At 36.3% G+C, this 12,191-nt stretch overlaps 1 protein-coding gene across 2 annotated transcripts in view; it reads left to right on the forward strand.

Moving 5' to 3' along the window:
* Nucleotides 1-7,170: 7,170 nt before the first annotated feature.
* Nucleotides 7,171-12,191, forward strand: part of TFPI (tissue factor pathway inhibitor) — a 40,482-nt gene continuing 35,461 nt past the window's right edge. For both annotated transcript variants that reach the window (XM_084288633.1, XM_084288634.1), the window contains exon 1: nt 7,171-7,289. The gene's annotated coding sequence lies outside the window, so the exon portion shown is untranslated. The remainder of the gene's footprint in view (nt 7,290-12,191) is intronic.

Raw genomic sequence — 12,191 nt, forward strand, 5'->3', positions numbered from 1 at the left:
ACCTCTCAGGCTGTGAGAGGCCGGTGTTTAAAAAAAGAAAAGTAAAATGCCATAGAAGAAGACTTAGCTTATGTTCATAGGACCATCTGTAGTGGCTTCTGGTCAAATTCATCATAGAGAAAATAATGTTCATTTCTGTTCATAAGATAAAGAGTGTACAGGCATGCTCATAACTTTACAGGGGGAATAAAAAAAAAATCCAAGGAACAGGGAATAATGCTTGTTCTTGGTCATCTACCTAAACCCAGGTTCCGTGTTTTGTTTCACTTTGTTTCATTTAAATGAGAGATGGAAACAGCCCGTGTTTTTTAACTAAAATAGAAGTAGATTTGAAATTAAATGAAATCCCAACTAGTAGTCTCTTTTCTTCAACTCACAGCACAGAAGTGTTCAGGCCATATAATAAATCTAAATACTCTATCCATAGTAAAACTAATACTGATTTCAACCAGAGTATGAATAAGACCCTTTAAAATGACATTTAAAAATAAATAAAAATGGAGAGGTAAAAAAAGGTAGAAGTATATTTGCCTCCTGTTTACCGATAAAATACCTAAGCTCTTAGCGCTGCAACAGTGACATCCAGTGACTAAGCCAGGTAGTTCTAGACTTGGTCTGCATTTGGACTGCATGCTGAAAGGCATGGACGGAAAGGGAGGTATATTTACTGAGATCCTTAGTGAAATACTGGACTGATTGAGGATAAATAGATACTCCATGAGAATGCAAAACATGATAAATAAGTAATATGAAAATTTTATGTAAATGTTTAGTTATCCCATATCTGTTTCAGAGTTAGATATTTAATGAGCCGAGGGAGGAATAAATTATTTTTAAGCAATTGTTTTGTCCAGTGAGGCAGTTTGTTTATTGAGATTATACAACATTTCATACAAGTTTTGATAATTAAACAATAGAACGAAATTAAAAGACCAAAAAGAATTAAGAAACCTTCCTTGTATAAGGAAGTTGATAAAATGAGTACCGCCCTTTCATACCTGATTCGGTTTTAATTAAAGTCAATGTGTGTTTGTAATGAAATTCAAGCTTCATGTAAACTTCTGGCTCTGAAAATGAGTGGCATCTGGTACTGACCTGACCCCCTACTACCTCAGCTTTCCAAATGTTCTTGGTTGGAACAGACTCTTGAAATATCTGTATTATTTGAAATGTTATCTTATACGTTCTGTTTATTGTAATTGTACTATAGAAGTACCTTGTTCCTGGGGTTTTTGAAAAGGTAGTAATAGAAACTAATTCTTTAAGGGTTTCAGCTTTAAGGAATACTCCAAGTTGCAAACTATTTTACTGTTGGAAATCAATGAATGAATAAATGAGAGTATGAGTTATGTAAGCTCATAAGTAAGGAGAAATACACAGGAAAACTAAGAACTGAAAGCAGAATTCTAAGAATGAGCTTAAAGTTTGTGAAATAGTACTTATGTGTTTACTTGCTCAAGACTTAATATTCCTTCTTGGCCTCTGCCTCAAATTACTGGAAGTGAAATACAACCTCAGATTCAGAAGTGTAGCCTACTCTCATTCTGTGTTTAAAGCAGTATGGACTAAAATAATAGGAAAATTGGAGAAATATTAAAAAGAAAAATATTAAAAATTATTACAGTCATTTCCAGAGTACTGCAAAAGTAAATTTACCATGATGCACCTTTCGGCTCAAAAAAAAAAAAAAAAAAAAGATATGTACTGCATTCATCAGAAATCTGGTCCACCAAGCTTGCTAAAGATACTGAGGGACTGAAGCCCATGATGAGGCAGTTCATTTCATGTAGTTAATCATAAAACTGATTCTGTTGAAGTACTCATTAAACAAGAACTATGATTCAGCTCAGAGTTTTCCAAAGGAAATCTTTTTTTGTTTATTTCAAAAAAAAAAAAAAATGTTCTTTGTTTGTTTGCTTCCTGGAAAACAACTTTGTGTTAGTATTATATTTATAAGGATCAGAAAAAAAAAAAAATTGCCCAGCTATACGAAGAAATTTGAAAGTTTGTCACATCTACCCTTTGGCAAGAGGCAATGCTTTTGACTAGCAATACCAGGAAAATAATAAAAAATGAAAAAGCAGATACTGAATGTACTCCTCGCTCCTTCTCAAACAGTTTTAGTAGTTCAGCAGGGAAACTTTTCAACCAGTAAGGAATGGATCTGATTATCAGTTTCCTCTCATCTGTCACTCACTTCCTTTCCTCTTCCAACCCCTAAAACAAACAAACACAACTGTTTATCCAACTTACCCTTGTTAGCCTTGCTACATGTTTGATTTTTAAAGAAAAGAAAACAAAACATGTAAGACATCTTTGATAACCTAAATTTGGATGTAAAGAACCCAGGGAGCTGAGAAACTTGAAGACTCTCTCCCCTTTAAAAATGTTGTTACCTTTCCATCAGTCAACTTCAGTAATATTAAGCCTCACTGTATCCATACCTCCCAAATATACATGTTCCTTAGCCTGTTAAGAGTGCTCTCTCTCAGGCATCTCAGAATGCAGCAAGTAGCATTTGAAGAGCCTACCTTTGAAGATGAGTACAGAAGCGAGGACAGAGACAATAGCCTGCATTTTCAGTTTCCTCATAGTGCTATGTTCTGCTATCAGCATCAGCAGTCATCCTTTCTCTGCATTCTGATTTCAGTCTTTAGAAAGCGCTCAAGAGATCTGTAGTTTCCTTATAATAATGTGAAGTCACTCACAGGAAAGAAGAAGAGGGAAAAAGAGGATGAATGTGTTACAGAGGCAGGTTTTTAAGGGTCAGCTGCTGGGTTCTGGTCTTCCTTATATTTTGGTTTGGGTATTTTTATGTGGCTTTAAAATATTAAATGCTATGAAGACCACAATACAAATAATAAAGCAGATAATTGAGACACATGCAAAACTCAGTTTTATTAGAAGGAATATAGCTAAAGTTTTTTGTTTGTTTAACCTGGATGCGTCCTTGCAGCTGCATGCCATTTCATGTAGGTGACCTCAGCTGCAAAAGCAGGCATATCCTTCATTCACTTCGGTGGAGAAACAGATGAACTAGTTGTAAGATACTGTAATGCTTAATTACAAAAGTAACAACTACTAATACTGCAAATGTGGAGTCCATGCTAGGTAGATGGTCTCAGCTTGTATTCTTTGCTGTGGCATGCCACATGGGCAATGGCAACAGTCTCTCCTTCCAGAAACTCTGCAAGAGCAACAACTTTGCACTGAGTTGCTTCTGTGCTGAGGAAAAGGACCTTTGAAGCTTTTGCCCTGTATCCAGTAGCAATTGCTCCCTCCCTCTTAGCTTTTCCTTTAAGATCACTGGGACAAGCCAACCATGCTGGTGGTACGTTTCCTGTAAGCATGCTGTTGTCTGGTTCTTTATGAGGTTGAGAACTTCATCCGATACAAGCACTAAGTATTAAGTTATGATTTAGTTTGTTGAAGGCAGGAGACAGGAAACTCTTGCTTCTATGGACATCTGTAAAGCACTAAGCAGTGGAAAAATGAATTGTTATCACTAGGGGGCAATAAAACATCACAGACATCTATACTGTTAACCAAGAGTGTAAGCAATGTCACTCCCTCACTGAGGGAGGCACTTGTGTTATGACCTAAAGAACAGCTTGCAAATGCTTCTGTGTTTTTCTGACTGTGTTTTGTAGTCAGTCTTGCCTCAAAGATGATAGAGTTTTCAATAAATAAATACATTTATATAAGCAGACAAAAAAAACTTCTCATATAGTTTTGTGCTGTTTTATCTCAATTTTATCACAGTAAACCAATAGCAAGATTAGCCATTTGAACATCATTTTTGTTTCTGAGCACCACATATTTAGCACTGTGGTTAGGTATAACATATTTTGCTAAAGCCCATCTATTCTGTACAAATAAATCAAAGATGCAGAGTATCAAAAAAAATTGAATCTGAAGCTCAATCACTGTCTTTCCCTCTGTCCCTCTCAGTCTCTCAGTGTGACCACCAGCTCAAAGTGAGAACAGACTTTCCAGAAGAGTGCTGCCTCAGTCCTCTTAAGCTATGAAGTTAGTTATCAACCATTGTCTCTAATTTTCCCCATGTCTTGCTGGCACTATATATCTGTTTACTGATTTGAAGAGAGGTACAGAGGCCATAAAACAGTGGACGTGTAAGAATTTTTGCTGGGCAGAAATGCAGTATAAAGTGTGCCTGTGTTAGATTTCTTAACAGAATTTGTTGGAGATATGAATGATTTTGAACACATTCAATAACACTGAGCTTGTCTGCTGTCCTTCAGGCCTTTCTACTGGTCCTTTTCTGCTCTGATCTGTGATGTTCTGGGGTTGTAATCCCTGAGTAAAAGCTTTCCTGACTATAGGAGAAGAGTCATATAAATACTCTCTGGCCTTTCATTTAACTTTGAAACCTGAGTCATTTCCAAATATGTCAGCACAAAGTGGCATGTAAAGTGGACTGGAATATTAGGCTTATATTGCCCTTGCTGCATGCCAGTGCAAACTGTGCAAAAAAAGCAGGATTTGGTAGCTAACCCGTTGTTTGTGTGTACTCTAGATGGTCTTTATCCACACTGATTCAACAATTTGTGCAGTTCCTATTGTTACATTACTGGCCAGAGCCTGACTCTGTGGGTAGACCTCAGAAGTCATGTGAAAGAGTGATCTTATTAATTGTAGTCTTTATAGTGACAGTTGTTTCATGTGGCACATGCTGTAAATAAATGTGAAGAGAGAATGTAATGATAATGTCATCAGAGATTAGAAATTACTTGAGTAAGGATTTCTGGGTTCTTCAGAACAGCAACTTAATAAAAACAGCAGTTGGGAGATGTCTTAAGGAGAAGCTAGGTCAGTGAATTTCTCTATGATTTGCAAGTTCTGCATTTCCAAAGGTTGTCAACTTCCCACAGGACATTAGAAAAGTGTTTTAGTAACTTTTTATGTTTTGCAGAAATTTCAACTTGCTGATCTTGAAAGTAACTCCTAAAAAGGAACCAAAAAACTTTGTTAGAATTGTAGGGACTTTTTCCTGTGGTGTGGATCTTTAGCTATTGACAACTTTCTCAAGCTGTCAGTAAGCTTCAGAGCAAGACAGAGGTCGGTGTGATTGTCCTCACCAGGTCAGAGAGGAACAGAATTCTTTGATCCCACTTCAGGTTCAAAAGAGTTTTTTTTTTTGTGTGTGTGTGTGTTTTTTATTTTCTTTGTTGTTGTTGTTTGTTTGTTTGTTTGTTTTTCTATCTTCAAAGTCTGTTTCTGGTTGCATCTCAGTTTTTTTATGTTTTAGTTAAAATTGCAATGAAAAGGATTCCAAAGATTTCTTAGTATAATTTGTATCAAAATAGGGGGTTCACTCACATAAATGTCCCCCCATATAGATTTCTTTATATACGATTTTCCACTTATTTGACCATAAGAAGACAAAATATCTTTAAGTACTGCAGAATTTTCTTATGTCTTGTTTTTTATGTCTGTGTACTACGTCTTTCAGAATTTATTCACTGTTTTGCACACCAAATATGCGTGACTTGAGGAAGGATTTGGAGAAAAAATAAGGAACAAGGCTGATACATTCTGATATAAACCTTCAAAAACTTTTTACACATTCATTAAATAAAAAAAAAAAAAAAATAGAACAAAAACACATTTCCCATTAAAAAAAAAATAATAATAATAAAATAAAGAGAGAGAGATTGAAGTTTTGACCATGTCAGGTCCCTACATTAGAAATATGTTTGTACTGACTGGTAAATTCAGCCCACTGAGTATCCAATATGACAGAAAATAATGCAGTTCTGCTGTAAATGCCTAGTATAGTGGGGCAACTTTGAATCTCTGTTAATCCACATTTTAAGAAAAGCAAAAGGAAGATACCTGTCATTTATTGGACACCCAATTGGTTTTGTTCCTATTGCAAGTGTATAGACAGATTTCTTTAAATCATGATGTAACCTTAGTACATCTGTTTTGGTCCATCTTACCTTAGAGATTGGTGGATAGTTCTACCAGAAACCAATTTCTAACACAGGGGCTCCCAAAATGTTTTTCAAAGGCTTGGGTGTCACAGAGACTGACCACTTGCTTACCTAGTGTCTCCTGAGATGGTTTGCTCCTTCCTTTATCTGAGCTCAGAGTTGGTAATTAGGAACTGTATGACAGAACCCAACCCCCAGTATTTAAGCTGCCTCTTTACATTTTGAGTGCTTCTAGTCCATTTCGGGAGAGTTAATCCATTTGATTATTGACCCAGTTAATAGTCGGACTCAAATAATTACTGGCTTTGCCTTGAAGTGGATTACAGACATTCCTACAATCCTAGAATGACAGATCTCAGAAGCTACCAGGAACACTTCTGGTTGTTTCAGAGCAAGTAAACCTGTTAACAGACTTTGAGAAATTTCCAGGTTTTTTTCGGGATGTTGATGAACATATGAATATAAATCTTCCCTTTAATTCATCTGTTTGTCTTTGCTTGGAAACAATTGCAATTGGTTACAGCTACTAATTGTATAAGTTGCTGTTCTCCATCTGTTCCTTCTGTCTCTGTTGCTATTTAATTCATTACCCGGGTAATTCTCTTCAAGTGGTGTCCAGGACTAGGATTCTGGTCTACTGTCTTTATGTGCATAAATTACAATGTCTCTGTCTTATAAGAATACAGTAGCTGAGGAAAGGGATGGCTACTGTGATGATGCTTACTGTTAGTTTTAGCACATACTAATACAATTCATAATTAGGTTGTGTGTATGTATTTTGTTCAAGGCAGAATAGCCTTCGTAGTCAAGGTGCAGGTACTGTAATGAAAGCAGCCTAGATCTAGAGTGAATGGCTTCATTTAAAAACTGACAAAAAGAACAGAACTGTAATCTACATCTCTGTCTTAAATAAGTAATGCTTATGGCATCCTTTTGAATTAAAGTCTGCCATGTAAAAAGAAGCGAATATTCTACAGGCTGTCTCTTGTTCTTTAAAACTGTGTTTCAGTTTAGCTAGTGCCATTTAGAACACAGTTGCTTTAAACTGGGAGCAGATATGAAAACTTGAAACAGGAAGCTTCCCTGCCGCTGCTGCAGAGCTCTGACTTGTACATAGAGTAAACCCATGTGCTCTACAAAAGCAAGAACGAGGACTAGCTGATTAATCAACAGGCAGGATCCTGCTCTAGGAAGATCAGGTTGCAATCCTGCCTTTGTAGCTTTACACCACACCCCCACGTATTATCTTCAATGTGACTTGGTAGGGGAGGACTGCATTCAGCACGGATTCAGGAATCCTCTGTGTGTATAACAACTGTTTCTAGGAGTTTGGTGAGTACTTTGTAACAGACTTTGTTTTACAGGAGATCTTTTTTTCTTCAGCTGGCAGAAAAGAATGTCCACTGTTATGTTTTCTTTAAAATGTGGTAGATGCAGTAGTCAAATGTTTAGAATCAAAGTCCAGCTGCAAAAAAGGGAGACTTCTGTATAAATCTGAACCAGTACAGCAGTAAATGTAACTTTACAAATACTAATACAACTAATCTTTGGTTGTCAGAATGTGAGACTAAGGTATTGTTAGCACCAAGGCAGTTCAATATCTTTGAAAGAAAGCCATTCAAAAGCGAATATATTCATTTTGATCATTAGCTGGAGTTTGGGGGGTGGGCGGGAACTGAAGCTTCTGTTTATTCAAACAATTCCTCTACTACAGTAACTTCAAGGGAGGCTGGATTCAGGCAGAGTGGGCTGCCAGGCTATTTCAAATCCTTCTAAGGTATGTAACATTGGAAGCAATTAATACTTGGAGAAGTACAAGAATATTTTAAGAGTCAAATTAAGCTGATGTTAATACAAATCAATTTCACTCATAATATACATGGAAGTTCATAGTACTAAAACATCTGAGCAATAAAGAAGGTAGTGAATGGGGCTTGCAGACCTTGGTGCCAATTAAAAAAAAAAAAAAGCAGAAAAATGTCAGTGACTTATGTAATATTTTACTTGTAAGAATCTGCATGAGCTTCATTTTCTGTAACTCTTCAATGAAAAACAATGATACCACTCTGCATTAAAAAAAAAAAAAAAAAAAAAAAAAAGGAAAATATAAATAGCTGTTCTAGAAGATTTAAATACATCTTAAATGAGGAAAAGGCATGTAACAATGGGAAAAGTGGAGTAGGGAAAACTCAAACAATTTAGATGGGGGGAGTATGTGAAAGGTCAGTGTGACTCAGTACTCTAGAAATTAGTCATCAAAGTACTTCATGGAAAACATGTAAAGATATAAACCTTCCTTCCTGAATGCCTTATAGACAGATGCAAAGACAGGAAATCCAAGCTGCCAGTATAGATATGAACAGCAAAGGCATGTTTTCATAATTGCTGGGAACCTACTTGGGGAAAATTGTTGGCCTTTTCCCTTTGCCATCTTTACTCATCTTTGCTCATTCTTTAATTCTATCGAGACAGAGTTTGTGATCAGATGTGAAGGTAGCAAGCATCTATGTCCACAATAAATTTTTTTGGCCTGTTGTTTGAGCTGCATTTGAAAACTGTAATCATTAACCAGCTTACTTTGGATGAAATGTATGCAGTTAGAATAGTATTAAGGAGCTGAAGATGATTAAAACATATGCTGCTATAGTCTTTTTTCCTGTCAAACGTCCCACTTAAAAGGATTAATTTAAAAAGTAATCATATACACCATTGCTTGGTAAATCTATATCTTTTAAAATATATATATAACTTCTATGGTAAGGAATCACTAACTGTACTTGAAATTGAATTTCAGTAATCTTTGTTTATCTTTACTTTGTGAACTGTACAGTTTGCAATTTGGAGATAAAATGAATTTCAGCTGTCAGTGTAAGTTATTTCATCTTCAAAGTGCATTTAGCCTTGCAGTGCAATGCCCACACTAACTAATATTGTTAATGAAAACTGAATTTTAACTCATTTAGCTAAATGCAGAATAACTTTAAACTGAAGTTTTATGGTCTTCTTGTCGCAGGAGAGTTTGAACAATTAATGGCACTGAATTTATCCTCCTTAATCTCATTGCAGAGTTAATGTTGGAAGTCTAATGGTCAAAACTTCTGAATTGATGTTAACTATTTAAGAGCTGGATGTCAGGTGTGAAGGGCCATGACACAGAACGTACCAAAAACAAATTTCTGTCAGAGAGGAAATTTTAAGAGACTGGAGGAAAAGTTGTCCAGGATATAATGTGGCTAGGAAACAAAGCAAAGGTGTAGAAGAAAAAGCTTCTAAATAGGCTTTTAGAAAACATACACAGAGTCTCTAGAGAGCTGGATATCTCACCTCTAGCTAGACCAGACCCACAGTCAGAGAAGAACTAGTGGATTCTAGATCTAGCTTCAAGGACATTTCTGCAATAACCCTTCCACTTTAAATGCATAAACAGGCACAAATATTAGCACCCAGTTTGTTCTCTGTTCACAGGGTTACCAATGGCTTTTATATTACTCTTGTGACTCTGTGGACCTTAAATTATCCTAGTGGAGAGAGCACAGACTGTTCTCAGAGATATCAACATATAGCAATGGAATGAGAGTAGTTTCTGGAAACGTGGATATCAAATCTCCTTTGGACAAAAAGAGGAACTGCTGTTGTCTCTTCCATTCTGGGAAGCTGTTCTAGCACCTACATTTACTTTAAGAAGATGATCCTGGCAGTAACTCTCTTCTGTGTTTTAAAAGAAAGTGGTAGCTTCTTGAAGTGCTTTGCAAGTATTGTGGTTTTGGTTTATGGTTTTTGGTGTGCATTCAGCATGTGCTGAGAACGTCTGCCAGAGGAAGTCAGAGCATGGGTGCAGAAACAAGAAGAGAAATTTTAAAATTAAAAACAAAAGAAAATATATTTAAAAAAACAAACAAACAAACAAAAAAAAAACATTGGTAGAGCTTATGGGCCTCAAGAACAGCACGAATCATGCACATTACAATTTTGGAGCACACTGTTTAGATTTTGTCTAATTCCAATGCTCTTTGTTTGGGCTAAATTTTGAATAGTCACATTATCTTTTTGAAAACTGGGAGATACTAACAGTTCCTACAGAAACCAAAACTGGACAGAGGGTTTTGGTGAGGATTGAAAATGGGATCTAAATTTTAAAGGTCGTCATGCTTGAACCCGGTAAAATTGCTCTTTAAAAAAATAAAAAAGACAAACTACTGACTTCTATGTGTTTCTCTTATGAAACTTAGAGTATGGAACAGACTGTCCCGGGGATAGAATCGAGCAAAGCCATATGGGGAGTCATACGATTCCATTCCTATTATAGTTACTGCACAGCAAAAAAACATTAACTTTTAGTCATTCAGCTGTTCATTTTACTTCCTTAGTATTGTTGTCACTTTCCCTGATACATGGCATGCATAACTGAAGTTACCTAGTTAATTTGATCTACTATTTAGAGAGAAAGAAAAAAAAAAAAAGTAGACATTTGAACATGGTGAACCAGGATGAGTGCTGGACAGAGAAAGGACGCCAACCTTCTTCCAGAAAACAGAGCATTTCAAAAGAAGCGATTTTAAAACAATAATATTAAAGGTAGCAACTGCAGCAAGCAAATTAGGCATACAAGTATATGAAGGAAATATTTAGCTGGTGCTGGTACAGTTTTTTATGAACTTGACAGGAAGGTCCGTATAAACTTATTAGTGTTTTTCTGTAAACATTTTCTACTTTTCCATTGATTGACTCTTACTGCCGTTTTTGTTGTTGTTGGTGGTGGTGGTGGTGGTTTGGTTTGGTTTGGGTTGTTTTTTTTTTGTTGTTGTTGTTTCTGTTTTTTGTTTTTGTTTTGTTTTGTTGTTTTTAATCATGTTTCCATCTTCATCTCCCCATCTCCTCTCCCCCCAGTTAGGTGTTGGAAGATTCACAAGGGATTGTGTCCCTTTCCTCTCTGTGGCAGTGTTATTTTGTGTTGGTTTTAAGTATGTGCAGAGTGATAATCTGAGGCTGTTTCAGTCTGCGGGTATTCCCATTGGTGGTAATTGCAGCATTACAAGTGCAATGGTCCAGAGCATGCACAGCCATTGCAGTTGAAATCTATTTGATGTATCGACACGGGAAACAGGGGGTGAGCTAAACTTGCTTGGCAAAGCAAGATAACGAGTATTTTGATGTTTGGTATGTGTGCAAAATGTGACTTACAATTATGAGGTTTCACAATGTTAATAGTCAGGTATGGTCAAAATCAGTCATGAGACACTGCTGCGGCAGATAGTTTCCTCCTGTGCCTGCCTGCCTGTTATGTTTTCAATAAGTGGTAGCTTTACTTCAGTGCAGTAGAGTGCTTATGGTTCTGTAGTGTGTACAGTGTGGAAATGCACGCAACTGAGTTGAAGACAAATACACAGCACTGAAATGACTGTCCATTAGAGAAGAGGGTTGGGGTAGGCTAGCTAACTGCTAAATACAGGACAGTTTGTTTCTATGTGAGGAGAGCTGAGATTTGGAAACATCCACTGTATTTTTTCAGTCCAAACTACTGAAAGAAGAGGTTGGAGGCTTTCCAATCCTGGTGTTTGCTGCTGGAACTGCCATGCTAGTTCCCAAAAGCATAACTAAAATTGCTGCTTGTCTGTTTTGTTTGTTGCTTCTGAGCTGTGAGGTACTGTTAGAATGATGAAGGCATTCCCTACTTGAAAATAGAATTACTTGACCTATGATTTTGCTACTACCAATTATTTTTTGTCCAAACCTAAACACTGTGCACCATTTTATGATGCCTGTATACATCTTTCCTGCATAGTTTTCTGAGGCGTTGGACTATATTTTACATTAAATGTAACATTAACCTAATTTTCACTTACCAGTTTGGGTACATCTTACCTCGTTATCAAAGGGGAGAATTAGTGCAGGGTTGGGTATGTGGTAGTGATAGATTTTTGGTTATTTTTGTTTTCAGATTTATGAAATAATGGAAACTAGTGATTTGGATTAGTCCACATTAATATAATAATAATAATTTTGGGGAGAACAAACTAATATTTATTTTCATTACTGCAAACTATCTCACAGTGTGGACAGGGCTGTATATGATGAATGGAGATTTACCTCAGATATGGCATGTCACATAGATGTCATTGCCACATCTAAATAAAGAACTGGCTCATTATTTATTTCTGTTTAAATCAGCCTTCTATGAAGTGGAAACAGAAATTCAAGTAATGTACTCAGTATGTCCTTTATGGTGAGCTCATA

The sequence above is a fragment of the Netta rufina genome (assembly GCF_964035555.1).
Source record: "Netta rufina genome assembly, chromosome: 6".
NCBI lineage: Eukaryota > Metazoa > Chordata > Aves > Anseriformes > Anatidae > Netta > Netta rufina.